General features: G+C 37.9%; 1 long non-coding RNA gene across 1 annotated transcript in view; it reads left to right on the top strand.

Moving 5' to 3' along the window:
• Positions 1-15,632, top strand: part of LOC128579107 (uncharacterized) — a 71,729-nt gene extending 56,097 nt beyond the window's left edge. The window contains exons 2-3 of the long non-coding RNA XR_008378043.1: positions 15,060-15,114; positions 15,438-15,632. This is a non-coding gene — a long non-coding RNA (uncharacterized LOC128579107). The remainder of the gene's footprint in view (positions 1-15,059; positions 15,115-15,437) is intronic.
• The last annotated feature ends 6,423 nt before the right edge of the window (positions 15,633-22,055 follow it).

Here is a 22,055-nt window from a genome sequence, read left to right on the forward strand (position 1 = left end):
GTCGACAGGGATACCTGGAGGAGGGGGTGAGAATGGGAAGGGGCAAGGGGTGCGAAGAATGGAGACAAGACAGGAGTCTGATCAAGTCTCGTTTATTGCAAAGTTCTTCCAGGGTATATAAGGGTAGGTGAAGGAGGAGGTTTACGTCACCAGGTATCCAAGCAACCTGGCCTTGGTGGAGATAAGTTTTTAACGGCAAGCTTCCAAGTTTCACTCATGTGATTTATGAGAAGAGGCCTGGCATTTGCAGGGAAATGGAAACTTAGGCCTAGCATGTGCAGGGAAATAGAAACTTAAGTCTGTTAGTACCGGAAATAGCCCTTGGCCTACAAAATAGATGCTGTGGTGTCAGCCTTCCACAGGTCCCCCTTTTTTATAATATTTTTCAATGTACATTTTAAAGTTTTGTCAACTCTCAACCGAGAGGGTGGGGTGACTGTGTCTGTCTTAGGTTGGGACCGCCTTACCATCTCAGCTGATCCTCCTTACCGGTCATGGGATACATGGTAGCTATCTGACCGGTCTCCTGTCTTAGGTTAGTAGGATAAGCAAAGTCTGAGATGAGGGTCCTCATTACCCGTCCTTGACTAGGCAGTCCCCTAAGGAGTTATGGTTATGCGTTCATCTTCCATAGTAAGTCTGTGGTAATGAACCTGGATGGGACTGCATTTTAATAGCATCGATTTGTTGTTTTATAAAGGCCATGACTTTGTTAAAAAGAAAAGGTCCAAGCAACTGTAATATTAGTAAGCCAAGGAGGGGCCCTAAAAATGGAAGGAGATAAGGCAGAAAGCCATCTAGCCCGCTCCAAAATGGGTTGTCCATAATTTTTCTTTTTCTTTCCTCTAGATTATCTTATAATTTCTTTATTTTGTCTCGAACAATTCCTGATTTATGTGCATAAAAGCAGCATTTTTCCTGTAATGCTAAGCAGATGCCTCCTTGGTTAGCAGTTAGATTTAAACCTCTTCTCTTCTGTAGTACCACTTCAGCTAAGGAATCTAATTGATCTTGAAGATCTTTAACTCTGCCTTATAGAGCTTGTATATCTTCTGCTATAAGTTGAGATAGTTCAGTATATTTATGTACAGCAATGCCCATACCAGCGGTACCAGTGGCCATGCCAGCAGTGATTCCCAGAGTGGCCAAGAGAGGGAGAAATTGGACAGCCCTTCTAGAACGGTCAGATACATAATCAAAGGATAGTATAGGTAAAGATTCATTTCCATTGACTCTATCTATATCGCGTAGCCAAAGGGCGATAGTACATAATCCTGTCCAATTAGTGGGCAGAATGTTATATGCCAAGTTATTGCCACAAACAAATACCATATCATTGGGAGCACATGGGGAATAAGTAATGTTGATGATGTCAGTGCAATTGGTCAAAGAGAGTATGCCAATATCAATAGCATAACTGTCGTCTCTATAAGGGGAGACAATACAGTTTGCTTCAGAAAAGACAGGTTGTGCTGGTAAAGGAATGATGGGCATGCTGTTATTTGATGATAATTCAAAGGAATTAACATTGATAGCAATAGGCATAGATAGTCCTAAATGAAGGCATAACCAGCAATTTTGAGCCAAAGAAGGGTTGGATTGATTAAGTAACCTATGTGTGATGTCTAGCATTTTCAGGGTTTGGGGGTCTAGACTCGCATCCCCATTTTTCGGTAAAGCTATTGGATGGTAGTTAAATTTAGGAGACATGTGGTTTACAATGTTTTCTAGTTGCTTTTGGACTATATTCTGTCTTACCTGATCTTGGGGTCCACCTCTATCAGAGACATGCACAGGTGGAGTCTTATTCCAGCAAACTGTTTTTCCTACTGTATCGGGACAGCCAGATTGGACATATTTATTTGAGGTCCCCTGGACCTGAGGGACTGTGTCCCACTCCCCTCCAAATGTCCCCGAAAAATGTCTGGTCAAGAATGCTGTAAAATAGGTATTGTTATCTGTACCAGTACATAGTTGATCCTGCTCATAACAGGTATTATGTACAGATGGATGAAATTCTATACAAGGGCATGGTCCAGGCTTGTTATTAAAGGTGGGAATAATTTTAGCCTTTTTGCTACAGACCCATGCCTGTGCTCCATGAATATTTTTTCTCATTACTAAGTATGCTGTTTTATCACCACAATCTACATTTAGGAGAGGGGTTATCTCACCATTCCAGGTGCCACCACGGCACTCGCAAGGAGTACCAGTTAATTTTTGTAAGAGTGCCCGAGCCTCATGGGGATTACTGAAACCACCTTCATTTTTTCATATCAGGAGAGAGATTCCCAGCAGTAGCCATATCCAGGTGCTCATAGTTACCTGCAAAGGAAAGGAAAGAAAGGCTTCTCAGGGGGTCTCTTGCTCCCTGGATTTAGAGGTGATGATTTTATCTACTTGTTTGACCAGTATTTCAGGTAACCATCGTGCTGCTTCCATCTTCTGTAAATATATGCATACTGCACCTCTACCACAAATTTGAACCGGATCGGGGTGGTGCCATTTATTATCTAATGGATCTTTCCATAGGGCAGTAGCAAAATCCCGTTTAGTATCTGGGTGCCAGACGTTGTCTGCTGCAGACGGGCTGCCTTGGTCCAGTGTAAAAAAATTTAAAATGAGTAATGAATGGGATAAGAGATTTCTTGGGGACCCCTTAACAGGGTACCATTCCCCCTTCTTTATTTTTTCTAGAGTGTTTTCAAGAGATAAGTGGGGACGTTCTACTATGCCCTGCCCTTATGGGTTAAATGGTATACCAGTGATGTGTTTGATACCGAGGTATTTACGGAAGTTGTTAAATGCATGTCCTGTGTATCCTGGACCATTATCAGTCTTAATTTGTTTAGGGGTGCCTAGTACAGCCATAGTGGCTAGTACATGGGCAGTGACATTTTTGCCAGCCTCCCCTGACTGGCCAGTGGCATAAATAAATCTACTGAAGGTATCTATGGTTACATGAACATACTTGAGTTTTCCAAATTCAGGTAGGTGAGTAACATCCATTTGCCAGATGGCATTGGGTATGAGACCTCGAGGATTTACTCCTAGATGGGGAGTAGGGAGTAGAATTACACAAGAAGGGCATCGCTTTACAATGTGGCGGGCTTGTTCCTGGGTAATTTGAAACATGAGTCTAAGGGGGTGAGCTTTTAGATGATGTAATTGGTGAGCAGTGGAGGCTAATGCAATACGATCAGGCTCTGTGGTGGTTTGGGCAGTACAGACAAAGTGAGTGGCTCCATCCGCTCTGCAGTTACCATCAGTTCGATCAGTTAGGGGGCCGTAAATTGGAATGAGCTCTAAGGTGTCCAATGAAAAAGGGGAAGGTCCTTTTGTGTATAAGATTTTGAAGTTGCAAGAAAAAGGTAGCAGATTCTGATACATGTTTGATTTGCACTGCTGTCTCTAATAAGGGAACTGAATGAGCTAAATAAGCACTATAAGTATAAATATTCAAAGCTCGATTGGGAAATGTGGAGAAAACTGTGATAACTGCTTGAAGTTCTACAATTTGTGCAGAATTTGATTTTACCTGAAATTGCACAATCTCTGTATTAAAGGTGTAAGCTGTATAACCAAAATAGGAGTCATCTGTGAAAACTAATAAGGCATTTGGCAATGGGGAATTGGAGGGTCTTGTGGGAAATACAAAGTCATGTGTACTAATAAAGTGTAATAATTTGTTGGGTGGATAATGATTGTCAAGTTTACCTGAATAAGAAGCACAAGCAATAGGCCAATGTTCGGTAGTTTGAAATAACCAATTAATTTGTGCCTGAGAATAAGGCTGTATAATGATATCTGGTTCTTTACCAAAGTATGTTTTACTACTTTCCCTTCCCATAATGATGATATCTGTGACAGCCTGATAATAGGGATAAATACCGTTCATGGGAGAAGCATTTAAGTGGATACACATTATGGGGGCAATTTGCCAAAATACTGCTGTGGGTGTAAGAGAAGTTTTACAAATGATGTAACTCAGGGGCTGAGTGTAATCTATGGTTGTAACAAATTGTGAATGAATAGCTTGTTGTACTAATGCTAAAGCCTGACGGCCTTCTTCTGTTAATGTTCTAGGAGAATGGGTGTTGCTATCACCTTGTAAAATAGCAAATAAAGGTTTTAAATCCCCTGTGGTTAGTTTTAAGTAAGTTCTAAGCCAGTTTATATCCCCTAAGAGCTTTTGAAAATCATTTAGTGTCTTTAATTTGTCCAATCTGAGGGCAGCTTGAGTATTAGTAATTCTGGGTCCAGTTAGGTGGAAACCAAGATAAAAGTAGGGATCTTTTAGCTGAACTTTTTCTGGGGCTATTTGAAGTCCCTGGTTTGTGAGGGAGGATGATAAATGACTATAACATAGTAAAACCTGCTGAGCATTCTGTCCAGCAATAAGAATATCATCCATATAATGAATGATGTACATGGAGTTCCAGCGAAGCCTAGTTTCCTGAATAGCTGCGACAACAAATTTTTGGCATAAGGTGGGGCTGTTGGCCATGCCTTGTGTTAAAACTTTCCGTTGGAATCTTTTCATAGGTTCCTTGAAGTTGATAGAGGGGAGACTGAATGCAAATCTTTTTTGATCTAATGGATGGAGTGGTATAGTGAAAAACAGTCTTTAAGATCAATGATAATTTTATAGTAACCAAGAGGGATGGCCACAGGAGTGGGTAATCCTGGTTGCAACGCCCCCATGAGGAACATACTGGAGTTTACAGCTCTTAAATCTTGGAATAGTTTCCATCGCCCTGATTTCTTTTTCATGACAAAGATTGGAGTGTTCCATGGGGAGTTGCTTTCCTCTATATGCCCAGCTTTTAGTTGTTCCTGCACTAACTGCTGAGCGGCTTCTAATTTTTCTTTTGAGAGGGGCCCTTGATCAACCCATACAGGCTCATCACTTTTCCAAGTGATCTTATTTGCATGGCGTGCAGGAATTTCAATAGCCTTTAAGATAAATTTCCTAGCCCTTTTTTGTCTGTTTTTCCAGTAATTTGTAAAGGGCTGGGAATGCCTGATTCCTCTTTGTTTGATTACTCGTCACTCTGTAGTGAGATAAGATCTTCTTGCTCATTAAGCTGACAGCTAGGAGGTGTGCCTCCAGCAACCGTAAAATCCTGGGACGGATCTTGGGATTTAATATTCCTTTCTTTGTGGTGATGTAACAGATCTCCCTTTTTTATGACATCCGCAAACGCGGGACAAACACTACGATAGCTAATAATGTTATTAATGAGATTCCAGTACGAGAAAGCAGTTACTGGTATTTTTTCAGGTCCAAATACCTGATAAAAGTCATTTAAAGCATCACCTATTCTTTTCTATCTTTTCTCATCTATGGTTCCTTCTTGAGGATACCAAGGACAGACTTCTTTTAAGAAGTCAAAAAATTGAAATAGCTGTTTAATTTTGACCTTTACTCCTCGCGTCTTGAGTGCATCTCTTAACTGTTCCACAAATAACTCATGCTAACTGACTTCTTGCCCCATGATGGCTGCTACTCACCGAGATCCTCGTTCCAGCGCAGCAGGCTACTGCGTGGCCAGGTCCTGATGTTTCTCTGAGCCGGCTGGCTGCCTCCAGTACCTTCTTCACCGTTTTCCCTCGTATCCAGATACCTGTTCGGGCGCCACATGACCCGGCCCACGGGTCAGTCAACAGGGATACCTGGAGGAGGGGGTGAGAATGGGAAGGGGCAAGGAGCACAAAGAATGGAGACAATATAGGAGTCTGATCAAGTCTCATTTATTGCATTGTTCTTCCAGGGTATATAAGGGTGGGTGAAGGAGGAGGTTTATGTCACCAGGTATCCAAGCAACCTGGCCATGGTGGAGATTAGTTCTAAATGGCAAGCTTCCAAGTTTTGCTCACGTGATTTACGAGAAGAGGCCTGGCATTTGAAGCGAAATAGAAACTTAGACCTAGCATTTGCAGAGAAATAGAAACTAAAGTCTGTTAGTACCGGAAATAGCACTTGGCCGACAAAATAGATACTGTGGTGTCAGCCTTCCACATACTATCATATCATCTGCGAAGATTGAAAGTTTGGTCTCTTCTGAACCTATATTTATACCCTTGATCGCCTTTTCTTCCCTAATTGCAGTGGCTAAAACTTCCAGTACAATGTTAAAAAACAATGGAGACAATAGGAAGCCTTGTCTGGTTTCTGATCTGAGTGGAAATAATTCCAATTTAACTCCATTCAATATGATATTGGCTGTGGGTTTGCTGTAGATGGCCTGTATCAGTTTAAGAAATGTCCCTTCTATACCGATTTTCTTAAGTGTTTTCATCATGAAGGGATGGTGGATACTATCAAAAGGTTTTTCTTCATCGATTGAGAGAATCATATGGTCTTTGCCTTTTAATTTGTTTATGTGCTGTATTACATTTATAGATTTACATATATTGAACCAGCATTGATACCCTGGGAAAAAACCGACTTGGTCATGATGTATAATTTGTTTCATGTGTTGCTGGATTCTGTTAGGATCTTGTTGAATATTTTTGCATCTATATTCATTAGTGATATAGGTCTATAATTTTTTTTTCTTGTTGGATCTTTCCTGGTTTGGGGATCAGGGTGATGTTTGCTTCATAGAATGTGTTAGGTAGTCTTCCTTCTTTTTCTACCTTTTGGAACAGGTTGAGTAATATAGGTACTAATTCCTCTTTAAAGGTTTGGTAGAATTCTGACGGGAAACCATCCGGTCCCGGGGTTTTCTTTTTAGGGATGTTTTGTATGGTTGATGCTGTTTCAGAACTTGATATGGGCCTGTTCAACATTTCCACTTGATTCTGGCTAAGTCTTGGAAGGTGACGTGCTTCCAGGTACCAGTCAATTTCCTTCAGATTTTCATATTTCTGAGAGTAAAGTTTCTTGTAATATTCATTAAGGATTTTTTGGATTTCTGAGGAGTCTTTTGTTATTTCGTCTTTGTCATTTCTGATAGATGAGGTTAGAGATTTTACTCTTTTTTTCTTGATTAGGTTGGCCAAAGGTTTATCTGTTTTGTTGACCTTTTTGAAAAACCAGCTTTTTGTTTTATTGATCTATTGTATTAGTCTTTTGTTTTCAATTTCATTTAGTTTTGCTCTGATTTTGGTTATTTCTTTTCTTCTACTGGGTTTGGGGTTGGAATGTTCTTCCATTTCTAGTTGCTTGAGATGTCCCATTAAATTGTTAACTTCCTCTCTTTCCGTTCTCCTGAGGAAGGCTTGCATTGCTATAAATTTCCCCCTTAGAACTGCCTTTGCGATGTCCCAGAAGTTCTCATAGTTCGTGTCTTCATTGTCGTTTTGTTCCAAAAATTTGGCAATTTCCTTCTTGATGTCATCTCTGACCGAGCTATTATTCAGCATAAGGTTATTTAACTTCCATGTTTTTGTATGGTATGCAGATTCCTGTTGCTACTCAGCTTAAGTTTTATTGCATGGTGGCCCGAGAAGATGCATGGAATAATTTATATTCCTTTAAATTTACTGAGGTTAGACTTGTGACCTAAGATGTGATCAGTTTTGGAGTAAGTTCCATTGGCTGATGAGAAGTATGTGTATTTGGTTTTGTTGGGATGAAATGTTCTGTAGATGTCTGTTAAATCTAAATGCTGGATGGTTAGATTTAAATCTAGAATTTCTTTACTCAACTTTTTGTTGGAGGATTGATCCATCACTGCCAAAGGAGTGTTAAAATCTCCGACTAGTATGGAGCTGGAGGAAATCAGTTGCTCATGTCTGTTAGAGTTTCTCTTATAAATTGAGGTGCATTCTGGTTGGGTGCATAGATATTAAAAATTGAGATCGAATCATATTCAGTATTACCCTTAACAAATATGAAGTGACCATTCTTGTTCTTCCTTACCTTTGTTGGTTTAAAGCCTATTGTATCTGCAAATAAAATTGCAATGCCTGCTTTTTTCTGGTTGCCATTTGCCTGGAATATGGATGACCATCCATTCAGCCTGAGTCTGTATTTGTCTTTTAAGTTAAGATGTGACTCTTGTATGCAACAGATATCTTGCCTGAGTTTTTGTATCCAATCAGCTAACCTATGCCTCTTTAGAGGACAGTTTAAGCAGTTCACATTAACGGATAATATTGATAAGTCTGGTAAAGTTTGGGTATCGAATTTTTGAAAAGTCCAGTGGACAATTTTAATCCTTTTGCCATTGTGGAAGTTGGAGTTTGATCCGAAGTTTCTGAATGAGTTTACTTTTGTACTAGAGGATTGGGTTGGCCATTATGGAGGATAGGTCTGAGAATATCCTGAAGAACTGGTTTGGTCATGGCAAATTTCTTCAACATATGAATGTCATTAAAGTATTTAATTTCTCCATCATAAATGAAACTCAGTTTAGCTGGATACAGGATCTGGGGTTGAAAGTTATTTTGCTTTAGGAGATTAAAAGTTGATACCATCCTCTTCTGGCTTCAAAAGTTTCAGCAGAGAGATCTGCAGTCATTCTAATGTTCTTGCCTTTGAAGGTAATAGTTTTCTTTCACCTGGCCGCTTTGAGAATTTTCTCCTTCATATTAACTTTAGTGAAGTTAATTATGATATGCCTGGGGTATGTCTTATTGGGTTTGAGTCATGTTGGGGTTCTGAAGCCATCTGCTATCTGAATTTCAGAATTGCTTGGCATGTTTGGAGAATTCTCTTTCATAATTTCATGCAGAAGGGCTTCTGTGCTCATTGAGGCCACTTCATCAGTTTCAGGAATTCCTGTGAGTCAGATATTTACATTCTTTGAGTTATCCTAGAGCTGTCTGAGAGAATGATCCATTTTTGCTCTCCATTTCTCTTCCTCTTTCAGAGTTTGGGAGAGCTCAAAGGCTTCATCTTTAATGTCAGAAATCCTTTCTTCTGCTTGTTCCATTCTGTTGCTGAGGGATTCTACTGTTTTTTTCATATCTTTGATGGCTGCAAATTCTTGCTTCAGTATGTCTTTGGTGGTTTTGTCTTTAAATTCGTTAAATTCTTGAAACATTTTTCCTCAGATTCCTAATTCTATTTTATTAATCTTGTCTGCAATCCAAATTCTGAATTTGATTTCTAACATGTCAGCCAGTTGTTTATGAATGGGATCTTCAATTACATCCGCCATATCTTTCCTTGGGGGGATTGGTCTATTCTGGTTATTCATGTTACCAGAGTTTTTCTGCTTATTCTGCCCCATGGTTGTTTTACTCCCTTTGATTTTTCCCCTGGGGCTTTGTTGAGGGCCCATACTGCATTGTAGCCTGAGAGACTGGGGCCCTGTGTGGTGTGATGGGGCTCAGTGGTTCTCTTTTATTTTCAGCTGGTTTCTGTTTGACCCCAGTGAAGCACTTACTCTGGGTTGAAGTCTCAGCTCTCTGAGTTGGCCCCACCCTGGAAGCTTCCCAGGTCTGTGAGTCACTTCAGGCAAATCTTCTACTCATTGGTGCCCTCCTCTTGATGCCCAGGGTGACAGTGGGTGTGGCTTCTGCCGCCTCAAGGAACTGCTGCTCTGGTTTGAGTTTCTCCCAGCCTTACTCCCTTGTCCCAGAGTCAGGACTGACCAGCCACAAATTGGGCACTATCGACACCCCAAGAATCTGTACTCCTGGTGGACAGGCCTCCAGATCTCAGAGTGAGGGTGGAAGGGAGCACTGGGAGCCCAGAGCTGCCGGTAGCGACCACCCTGAGATCCACTCAGTTTTATGCCCCATTGAACCACCACCACTCGGGTTACCAGATCTCAGAGTGAGGGTAGAGGGTAGAGTGCTGGGAGCCCAGAGGTGCCGGCAGTGAGCACACTCAGTAACACTCAGTTTTTTGCCCAGCCACACCGCCACTGCTCAGGCCTCCAGATCTTAGAGTGAGGGCAGGGAGCCCAGAGCTGCCAGTAGCGAGCACATTCAGTTCCACTCAGTTTTATGCCTGGTGCACCGCCACCACTCAGGTCTCCAGATCTCAGACTGAGGGTGTGGGGTGTAGCGCTGGGAGCCCAGAGCCACCGGCAGCGAGCTCACACAGTTCCACTCAGTTTTATACCTGGTTATATTGCTGCCCAAGGAGGGCTGGGAGTTCAGAGTTACAGGCAAAGGCTATTTACAGATTTATACATTTTTACGCCTGGCAGGAAAACACCTTGGTACCCTACTGGGGAGATAAGTCCAGATTTCAGTAGGTCTCTCCCATGGAGTGTAGTGGGAGGTCCTTTATTTCTGCCCATTTGTTTGTGGGGCTCTTAAGATGATTGGATGGGGGAGAGGGGACTCCCATTCGTCCACTTCGTGATGGGTTTTGTACCTTTTGTTTGCGTCCTTGTGGTCGCAGCTCTCCTCAGCGGGGTTGATGTGCGTTCTTCAACTTTCTCTCTTCTTGCTGCTCAAATCCATCAGGTTACTTGCTAAATTTTCATCCCTTAACTCTCCTTCAGGACAGGAGCCTCTTGGAAAGCTGGCTTCAGTCCGCCATCTTGTCTCCTCCCCCTGCTCCTTTTTTCTACTTAATGGACTTTCTTTGGCTAAAGTCTGACATAGACTAGAGAAATTGGCCAATGACCAAAGTTCACTGAAATACCAAGAATTCCTCTATCTCTAATTTCAGACAGTTTATCAAATCAATCATCTGTGATCAGGAAATTAAAGATTTATTCACACTCATTGTTTTTGTTGGTAATCTATTTTATAGTAAAGCTCTTACTTACATGCATATGATCTACTCTTTAATTCCATTGATACCCTTTCTAGGATAAAATTTGACACTTCCTAGTATTTACCCTACGAGAACCCCACTGATGACCCATTCTCCACTTTCATTCTCATTTCTTGATTTTTTTCTTGGAAACTGCCTGCAGCAACTGTGACTAAGTGCTTATACTTCTCTTGTCCTCCAGGATCTTCAGAGAGCAGATATTAATGCTCCTTTTCAGTAGAGACCAAGTTTTAGTTACTTTATGTAATGCAGTGCAAAATAACTTAAGCCCAACAGATTGATTTGAGTTGTTAACATTAGCCTTGAGTAACAAAGGAGATACATACTGGGGCAAGGGATAGACAGAGCATAGGTGCTCAAGGAGTGTTTAGTATTATTAGGTGACATGATGATGGTAACTAATACTTAGAAATTTTTTTCATGTGCCAGGCACTATTCTAAGCCTGTTGTATTATCTGATCCATCTGCACAGTAATCATTTGAGTTAAATAACAGTGTACCTCTTTTATACATTTAGGAAGCTGTATGTCTTAGGTCAGTTCTAGAAGCAGAGCCTGTGATGCAGGTTCTTGTGTAAGAGATTTATTGAGAGAGGGCTCCCAGGAGAAACCTGTCACAGCAAGGGAGTAAAACAGGGTGCAAAGGCAGTGGTCCCCGGACTGGTAGTGTCAGCATTGCCTGTTAGAAATACCTGTTGTCAGGTGTTACTCTAGAACCTGGAATCAGAACTCAGGGAGTCTGAGCAGTAACCTGTGGTTTAATAAGTCATCCAAGTGAGTTTGACTGATGCTAAAGTTGTAGAAATGCTGGATTAGAGGAAAAAGCTGGGAAAATGGGTTCTGCTAAAACTCACAGGGAACTTTGGAGAGTAAATGGCACTGGAGAGTTGCCTTTAAGAAAGAGGGAGTGAGGCGAGGACATTCTTTGGGCCAAACAGTGAGGAAAGGATGTATCATGCAGATTCTCTGAGCAAGGTAGCTCTCACGGAGCTGTGAGCTGTTAGCAGTCAACACAGCAGCTAAGCAGTGGTATATTTTCCATATAAATGGGATCTAGGTAGGGCATTGCAGTGTACCCCCACTGTGATGCAGAGAAATTATGTAACTAGCTCAAATCCCAACTAGTCATGGGATTTGAACTCTGGTAGCCTAGCACCAGAGTCCATCTGTGTAACCATTGGCTGTACTTTCTACCGTGGTCAGAACAATAATAGCAAAACAGCATGGGCATCAATGAACAAGAGACCTTTCAGAAGAAAGAGTTGGTTTTGACTGGGAGAAGACAGAAATTATCATAGAAGGGTTATGATTTGATCCTGTCTTAATGTGTATGATAAGATCTGGATGTATAAAAATTTATGTGATAGTATTTTTAGATAGAAGGAATATCCTGAGAAGAGGTATGTGGCATGCACATGTAGGTTGGTGTGTTAGAAAGCTGGTTATTGTTTGGGATTGATTTGGTCTATAAAAGAGAGTTCTGGGAGAAAAGTCATTTAACATTGGTTTGAAGCCAAGTTACAGATGTCCACAGTGAAGACTTTTAAACTGGGAAGTGACATAGTCACTTCCTATAGTCAGAACTATAGGAAGATTAATATGATGACAGATGGGTAGGTTGAATTTTAGGAAGAGAAACTAGGGATAAGTAGGAGGGAGACAATAGAAATAATCAGTGTGTATGGGATATGCTGGGACCTGCTCTCAGCTGTAGCAGTAAAATTGGAAAAGAAGTAACAGACTGAAAAGATACCACAGAAGCAGCAGTAGATGACTTGGAGAACTAAAGGAGTATAAACCACTGAGATGCTGGCTGCCTAAGGCCATGCTGGTCCTTTCCCACATAGATGAAGTTTCTGAGGTGTGGAAGGTGTCTGGGATGTGCAGAGAATTTCAGTTCGAAAGCATGCTCAGGAGCATGCTATTTGGCAAGGGTCGGCCTTTGTGAAGATGTCATGCAAGTAGCTGAAAATGCTGAGCTTAAAACTCAGAGGAGTGTGTGTACATGTAGAAGACTTCATTGTGGACGCAGTCATCTAAAGCTACAATGGAAATAGTAGTAGAGGGTCATTGTCAGTTAGGATTAGAATTCTTGGTCTCTTAATTTAATGTTCATTTTGTTTATTATTAAATCCACTTACTCACATGGCCTCCAAATGAATAATGAAGTTAGATTTTGGATATTAAATTCAGGGAAAGTTAAATGTCTTATTGCTTTATAATTCCATTGAGGGAAAATAATGGGAAACATGAAAAAAAAATCATCTAAGATGGATAAAACCAAGGGTATGTCTTTTTAGCTCTTCTTAGGTGGTATTTTGACCTTTTACTTCTTATCTTTTTTTTTCCCCAAAAGAAGAAATTAAATGATTTGACTTAAACAGTCTTTTCTTTCTTCCTCTTGGTATACTTTGGCTTAGATATATAGTCTAAAATGGCAAAAAATGTCAGCTGACATACTAAGTAAAGTGAACTAGGAAGTGAGAGTAAGATTTCTTTCTGATAAGCTATGTGACTCAGATTTAGTTGTATTTCCAGTTGTTTCAGTTTAGATATGTGTAGTCATTTACTTCGGAAAGAAATGTAAATATTCTGATTAATGGGGCTGGTGTTAGGAGTTGTATCATTCGCCTCTCTCTGCATCCAGCTGTTTATGTATGTTATTAGAAGACACTTCCTTTTGAAGTTACTGCTTACTGTTATCTAAAGAATGATCTTGTAGGCCAGAAGTTTCTGACACTTACATTTGACCAAGGAGTAAAAGTGAATTTGTGTGTCTAGTTTATACCAGAACAAACAGGTGGATATTCTATAGGTAGGAGGAAGGTTATTCAGAGCACTGAGGAAGACATAAATGTAGCAATCTAATTGGGAGAGGAGACCAAATGGAAAACAGGGCCAGACTGAATCATACTGTTGACATTTTAGTTTGGATAATCCTTTGTTGTTGGAGGCTGTCTTGTCCACTATAGAAAGTTTAGCAGCATCCCTAGCTTTTAGCCACTAGATGATAGTACCACTCCCCTATTCATGACAGTTAAATATGTCTCCAGACATTGATAAATGTCTCTTAGGTGATGAAAAATCACTGGGTGAGAACTACCATGCTAACTAACCTAAGTGGATCAAATGGGAATGTGAAAATCTGCATAATTGGTATTTAGGTGGTCTTAAGGTGTGGAAACAATGACAGTTTGTCATTTAAGAAACTGATCCTTAAACACTGCTTAGGACATACTGTCTTGGTTATGTAGATCCATTACATATCAGTGCAAATAGATAGAACCACTTTGGGGAGCAATTCGTCTATCTAGCAAAAGTTGAAATATATATGGCAAATATATACATATATACACACCCCGCAGAGAAACTTTCAAGCATCTGCATAAGGACATATGTGTAAGATTTTTCATTGTAGAGTTGTTTTGTAATAATAAAAAAACAAAAAACTGGAAATAGCCTTAAAGGTCATCAGTAGGGAAACAGGTAATACGTGGTGTATTGAGATGATGGAATAAATATGCAGCTGTTAAAATGAATGAATTTGTATGGAGTAATCTCAACAGCAGTGAGAGAAAACAAACATATTACAGAATTATTTTTACTTTATGACTTCTAAGTATATTTTAGAAAACATCCCAAACAATGCTATGTATTGCTTACTCAAATTTATGAAATTGATCTGCTTCTAAGGAGAACAGGATAAAGATGTATGGGACTAGGGAGAGAAAAATGGAGGACTTCATTTTTATTTGCTTTAAATGAAATTAGAGTTAAATAAAATAGACAACTATTTTAAATTGCACTCGAACTTTATGGACACTTGTATTGAATTGTACCTTTTCCTGAAATATCTTTTAGCTTTAGATTTGATTTTTAGCGATGTGCTTAGAGAAAGTGATTGTGCACTGTGCTGTTTCCTATTCACATTTCTGAGCACTAAAACATGGTTTCGTGATTAATTCTTTCATAAACATGTAGATCTGGATTTTCACATGTCAAAATAAACAGCTGTGTTTATTTCAATGCAATTACATTCAAATAAACACACATGGGATCCCTTATGATTGTGAACCCGTAAAACACTTGCTGATCTGGTTCTGAAATTGTGTGTTCAAATAAATACACTTGTTTTAAGGGAAGTTTTGCTTGACACAAATGTTCATGCCTTGAACATGTGTTCTACAGAGGGCAGATCTGGAGTATTTTAAAAAATAGTAGTTCTTTAGACTGTGAATCATTGCTTTCTGAATGCAGCATGTTTTTGTGGGGTATTTTTTTTAAAATATGTTGGTCGTTGTCTAGGTCAGTAATAGAAATAATGTATGAATATCATATTTTATGTAATTCTTTTTTTTTTCTTTGGACAGGTTAAATGAATGGAGTAGAATTTCTAACAAATTGAATAGTATCTAAAGTATATTTGTGAGTATATATTTTTTAATTAAGTTTTTTATACATAGATCATAAACATATTTATGCCTATTTCAGTGTGTTGATTATTTGTACAGATTGGAGTGCTTAAATCATACTAATCAACATAGCTTTCACCTCATTTACCCATGAATAGCATTAGGACATTTGTGTTCTACACATGATAGAACCAACTGATACTTGCAATGTGCTCCATACTTGTAGTATATTTTTAAGAAGTATTAGTGGTAAAATAACAAGTGAAGGAGTTTTTTATATCTTGGACACTGCTTCTTGCTTTACCAGATTTATAAATCCATGTTTTTATTTTTTAGATTGTTAATGGAGAAAAGCTCCAAACTTGGAGGGTACCATTCATGTATATATTTCTGCCAAAATGACTGTATGTAATCTGAAAAGAAATGAGTTAACAGCTTCACAGCCTTCTACAAAGTATTTTAATACTTGTAGAATGTAACTTTCAAAGAACCAATATTTGAGTTTATCTTTCCTTACCAAATAAACTGTAGACTGTATAGCAGTCAGTGGTCTCTTTTCTCCTTTCAAACATGGGGGAAATTTGTGTGTGTGTTATTCTGCAGATATTTAGGAAACAGACAAGCTGACATCTGTTTTTGACTTGGAAGGCTGAGAATTTTTATTTTACTGTATGGTTCTTTGGTTCAGAGTTATTTTATTTATTTATTTATTTATTTATTTATTTATTTATTTATTTATTCCTTTTTAGAAAGGGTCTTGTGCCCAGGCTAGAGTACAGTGGCATGACCATAACTTACTATAGCAACAAGTAGTCCTCCTGCTCACTTAGGTCTCCCTAAGTGCTGGAATCACAGGCCTCAGCCACCACACCTTACCTGGTTTAGAAGTTTTGTTGGGTGCCTAGGCTTAGGCTAGATGAATTTTCCTTCCTGTCGTATGGAAGGGGCTCAGAACCAGTGATTTTAAGTGTGTGTTAGTGGTGGGAAGGGGTGGCAGGTTGCTAGTGGAAAAATCTTTTGCCCAGTTAGGACCTGAGTGTGGCCTCAGGAACCTAACCTCACTTTCTTTTCAAGACCCATGGAACTTCCTTCACCACAACTGTGAAGCCCCGGGTAGCTTTTAGCTCTATCTCAGGAGACTAGGCAGAAGGTGCTACCCTGCCCTCACTAAGTGCTATATGGAATGTGCAAACATATTAATACAAAACCTACATTTCTGTTTATGAAAGCCATGTTTTCTGGTCAATTGTTGCTACTTTGGCCTTTTCGGAATTTTTATTCAGGCATTTTAGAAGGTTAAATATTGTTAGGTACATAAATTCCCCAAATGAGAAGTATTAAAGAGAAAATAAAATTTTATAAAGTTTTAAAAATTAATATTTCTATTTCACAGCTGGGTGCAGTGGCTTATGCCTGTAATCCAGCACTCCGGAAGGCCAGGGTAGGTGGATTGCATGAACTCAGGAGTTTGAGAGTAGCGTGACCCTGTCTCTAGTAAAATAGAAAAACTGAGGCAAGACTGATCCTTTGACCTGCTTGAGGTTGTTGTGAGCTGTGATGCTATAGCACTCTACTCCAGGTGCCAGAGTGAGACTCTGTGTCAAAAAAAAAAATAATAATATTTTTCTTTTCTATTTCACTATTAATACATAAGTACATTTTTCTTTGTCAATGACTAATACATTTCAGAATAAAAGACTCCTGTTTTATTTTTGTACTAATTTCTGAGATTATTTTTAAATTTAAATAGAAAGTGTTTTCTATTATTGCTTCTCTTTCTAGAAAGTAAGCTCTGTGAAAACAGGGACTTCATTTTGTTTGCTTCTTAGAGTCAGTACTTATTACAGAGCCTGACGTATATTAAACACTCAGAAAATGGTTGTGAATGAATGCTGAAAAGATAAGAGCAAATTTTTTTGCAACTCCCAATCTTGATGTTTGCTACCCCTCCCCTACCACCTCTCCAATCTATCTACTTTATCAGTTAGGTATATTAGTATTCTTAGAATCCTTTCCAGGCATTTACTTACATACATATGTTCTCACTGAAAAAGCAGAACATAGTCACTCTTTTGTTATACCTTTAGAAAACTTGGTACTATAAAACTTTTAATTTTTTTCCAGCCTGATGTATGAAAAATTGTATCTTATTTTAATTTGAATTGATTAAGGAGATGGAGCATACTTTCATCTGTTTATTGGCCACTATGATTTCCCCCTGAAATTAGCTGCTTTCATGTCATTTGCCCATTTCACTACTGGGCTTTCCTTTCTTTTCTTCCTTTTTTTGGTATTTTTTTAATTCGTTTTATTATCTTTTTAATTTTTTTATTTATTATTTTATTTTTTAATTAATTAATTAATTAATTTTTTTGTAGAAGCAGAGTCTCACTTTATCGCTCTCGGTGGAGTGCTGTGGCGTCAACAGCTCACAGCAACCTCCAGCTCCTGGGCTCAGGTGATTCTCTTGACTCAGCCTCCCGAGTAGCTGGGACCACAGGCGCCCGCCACAATGACCGGCTATTTTTTTGTTGCAGTTTGGCTGGGACGAGGTTTGAACCCACCACCCTTGGTATATGGGATTGGCGCCCTACCCACTGAGCCACAGTTGCCCACCTTTGGTATTGTTTTTGAATAAAATTTACATATATTGTTTGTATATTATTTCTTTAATATATATGCTTGCATATATATTATGTATATATGTATATATGGTAAGTATTTCTCACAGCTTTTTTTAAAACTTTGTTTATAGTGCCATTTCTCATGGGGATAGTGAGAGTTTGCAGCTAGTCAACTTTATCAGTTTTTTCCTCTCTGTGTCTTTTTGTACTTTGTTTAAAAAGGCCTTTGCTACCCCACTATCATTGATATAGGTTGATTCTCCTACTTAAGACCTTTAAAAAAAATCTATCTGCAGTTTATTGTTGACATGAGATAGGGATGAATCTTTTTGTCCCTCCCATTCTCTCACCCTCTGTAGTCGAGAGCAGACACTTGTTCCAGCCCTGCCTATATACCAGTGTGCACATCCTGTGATTTGAAATGTTTTTTTCACAAACAAATGTTTTTAAACTTACATTTTGTATTCTATCAGTTTATTTTGTATTTCTGTTGAAATAAAAGATTGACTTAATGTTTTTATTTTGCATTTTGCTGTCTGATAGAGTAAATTCTCTTAATTATTTTTTTTTTCAAAAATTTTTGGCTGTTCTTCAGTGTTCTTCCAACTGAATATAGAATCACTTCTTGATTCTAAATACTGCTTGTGGCTTTTTGTCTGAATTTCATGCAATTAATAGATTAATTTGGGGGAAGTTGTTGCCTGTCTTAAAATACTGACTTTCCATCCATTAACATTCACTCCATTTACTCTAGCTTTTTCTCCGTCTTCCAATAAACATTAGTTTTCAGTTTAGTTTTGTTTTTCTCTACAAATCTTTTATTTCTTTTCTTGAGTTTATTACAAAGTACTTTATGGTTTTTGTTGCATGTGGCAGGGGATTTGTTTTCAGTCATGTTTTCTGATGGTATATAGGAGCTATTTGATTTGTAAAAAAATACTTCTAATTTATCTGGCTACCATGTGAGCTCTTGCAGGCGTCTAAGTTGATTTTCTTGGTTTTCTTCCTGTAGAAAGTCAAATCATCCATAACTAATTACAACTGTATCTCCCTGTCAAGTCTTTTGTTTTTCTTCTTTCTTTTTGATTTTGCCTAATACACAGGCTAGTACTTCTGGAATGATGTTTATTCATCCTAGTGATAGTGTAGATCCTTACTTGTATATATTTTTACATATTTTAATTCATCTAATATTTATTTCACTGGTATGAACAGTATTTTCTATCAGTTCCCCCTAGATTTTCCTTATCAGGTTAAGGAAATTCTCTCCTGGTCTTAGAAATTTTATTTTGAGTGTATAGAAAAATAGTTTGTTGTCCTGAAAGTGTCCTTTTTTTCCTTTTGTTCAATAAAAGAATGTACTGGATTCTACTGATAAATTTTCTTATGTAAATCATCCTTACTTTTTTGGGGGGGGTACAAAGACTCAGTTTGTCATACTAGGCAAAGTTTTATAGCATCATAGTGCCCAACAACCTCAACCTCTTAGACTCAAGCAATCCTCTTGCCTCAGCCTCCCAAGTAGCTGGGACTATAGGTGCCTACGAGAATGACTGACTATTTTTTTTAGAGACAGGGCCTTGCTCTTGCTTAGGTGAGTCTTGAACTCCTGAGCTCAGGTGATCCACCAGCCTCGACCTGCTAGAGTGCTAGGATTACAAGTGTCAACCTCTATGCCCCATCCCACATCCTTACATTTTCGAGATGAACTTTACTTGATGTTACTTTTTTGTACACTGTTTTGTTATACTTTTATTTTAGTTGGGAATTTTACATCTACTTTGAAGGGTGATTGGACAGTAATTTTCTTTTCTTTGCATTTCTTAACTGGTTGTAGCATGGAGTTAAGTAGCTTCAGCTAAAATAATTTGTTGTAACTTCTCTAAGCTATGGAATATTTTGCTTAGAGTGAAAATTATTTATTCTGAATGTTTGCTATAAGATTATAAAACAGTCTCAGGACTCCTTCCTTTTTTTGAGGATTTAGATCTTAGTAACTGCTTTAATTTTTTCTTTATGGTCATTGTGGTGTTGGGTTCTCTATTTTTTGGTCAGTTTTGGCAACTTATACTTTGCTAACAAACTGTCCATTTCATACAGACTTTAACGTTTTGGTATAATGTCGTTCTTAGTGTGATCTTCTAATACTTAATGTTTTCTGTGTCTCTGGTTGTTATAAATTCTTTTCTTCTGTTTGAATTTATCTTTTTTTTCTCCCCCCTCCCTATCTTGCCTAGCACTTCTTTGGAATATTTCATTTAATTTAAAGCATTTGTGTTGTTTTTCTCTAAAATGTCCTTTGATACACTATTTCTTCTGAGTACTCCTTTGATACCACGTCACAGGTTTTTTTTTTTTTTTTTCCAGGTAGTGTGGTCATCATCATTCCTTTAATTATTTAAAGATTTATACTTTGATTTACTCTTTAACCAATACATTACTTAGAAATGAGTTTAAAATTTCAAGTTAATTTTTTGTTATCATTTTATTATTACTTTCTTAGTTACTTTATTTAGATTAGTGAATGTAGCCTGCAGGATAGTATTATTGAGGAATTTGTTAATATTTCCTTTGTTGTCTGCTGTGTGACCCTGCTCTGTGACTATCTCTTACCTTTGAAAAGAATATGATTTCTTTCTGTGTAGGGTCTTGAGTGTTTTATATTCTTGTGTATTAGATTCATATCATGTCTGTTAGGTTAATTTGAATGTATTAATCATATCCTTCATAGCATTAATTATTTTTGTTATGATTTACCTATAATTTTTTGAAAGAGGTATCTTAAAGTCTCCCAATCTTACTGTGATTTGTCAAGTTGTGTATGTGTTTTGTCTTGGTTTTGCTTGTTTTTCCTTTATATATTTCAAAGCTATGTTAAATGTATAAAGAACGAGTAGCTATTTTTCACTCTTGGAAAAATATTCTTTTAGGCAGTGTAAATATTTCTTTGTTCCTTGTAATGACTTTCTTCTTGATTATTTCTTGTCTGTTGTAAGTATTGCTATACCTACTTCCCATCCCTGAATTTTAAACCTTTGTGTGTCATTTTGTTTTAGGTATATCTTTTATGGATATGGACATAGCTGGATTTTGCTTTTTAAGTTAGCCTGAAGATGATTCTGAATAGGTGTGTTTGAATTTATTGACACTTAAATCTACTAACTTTTTTCTGTCATTCTTTCTCTTCATTTCCTCGTGACACACTTGTTGGAATTACCAAATTTTGTTTTATTCTTGATTTGCTCTCTTGCTTTGAATAGCATACATTCCTTTACTATTTTGTGGTTACCTTATATTTCTGACATTTAGACATGTTCTCCTAATAACATGTGGCATGGAAGGTTATCTGTGTGTTCACCACAGAATATAACTTAAGCATGTTCTTATTTTTTTCTGCTCTGTCTCATGAACCTCTGAGATTGATACAGACAGAAAATATCCCCTAAATTATTGCTAAAAAAGGAAGTTTGGTGTTTCTGTTGTGGATAGTCTCTTTTTAAATTATTGTTCCCTGAGCTTTTAAGATTTTCTATTTATCCTTGTTACTTAAAAACTTCCAATGGTATGTCTTAGTGTATTTTAAAAAAAAAAAAGTATATATATACATATCCCTGTTAGAACTCTGTGTCTCCTTTCAGGGTAGAGCGCTTTATGTCTTTGGAATCATGTTCTTCAATTACATGTCAGATTCTCAAATACACTAATATTGCCTCTTCTCCAATCTTTATTCTCACCTCTTGTAATTGCTAACAGATAGGTAGAAAGTAGATCTGTCCTCTGTGTTTCATAACATTTCTATTTTGACCTTTTATTTCTTTATCTCTTTCTTCTGCATTCTAGAGAAATCCTCAGCCCAGGTTCCACTCACAAATCATTCTTCAATAGTATTCTTTCAGTTGTGTTGTGCTATTCCGTTCAATCTTTTAGTTCAATAAATACGTTTTTCTTTTATAAACTTCCCAAAGTTTCGATTCTAGTGCTCAAGGCTCTTTTTATACTAATCCAGATGATTTTGAAATACAGGTAAAATATTTGTCTCATGCAAGCGTATAGATTTCAATAACATATAGAGCTATATTCAGATACTATTTCACTGTCACTCAACTGTATTATGGCTAGTTACTTGATGCCCCTATTTGAGCTTCAGTTTTCTAGTAGAACTGTAGTAAAAATTCCACTCTGCTTTATTGTTGAGAGAATGAAATTCCATAATTGTAATAATATTACCTAACTGATTCACTAATTATGTGCCAAGAACTATGTTAGGTTGTTTTACTGACTTATTTTGTCTCATGTACATAGTAGTTCAGCAATTCCTTTGCTGTTGTTA

The sequence above is a fragment of the Nycticebus coucang genome, chromosome Y (assembly GCF_027406575.1).
Source record: "Nycticebus coucang isolate mNycCou1 chromosome Y, mNycCou1.pri, whole genome shotgun sequence".
Taxonomy (NCBI): Eukaryota; Metazoa; Chordata; class Mammalia; order Primates; family Lorisidae; genus Nycticebus; species Nycticebus coucang.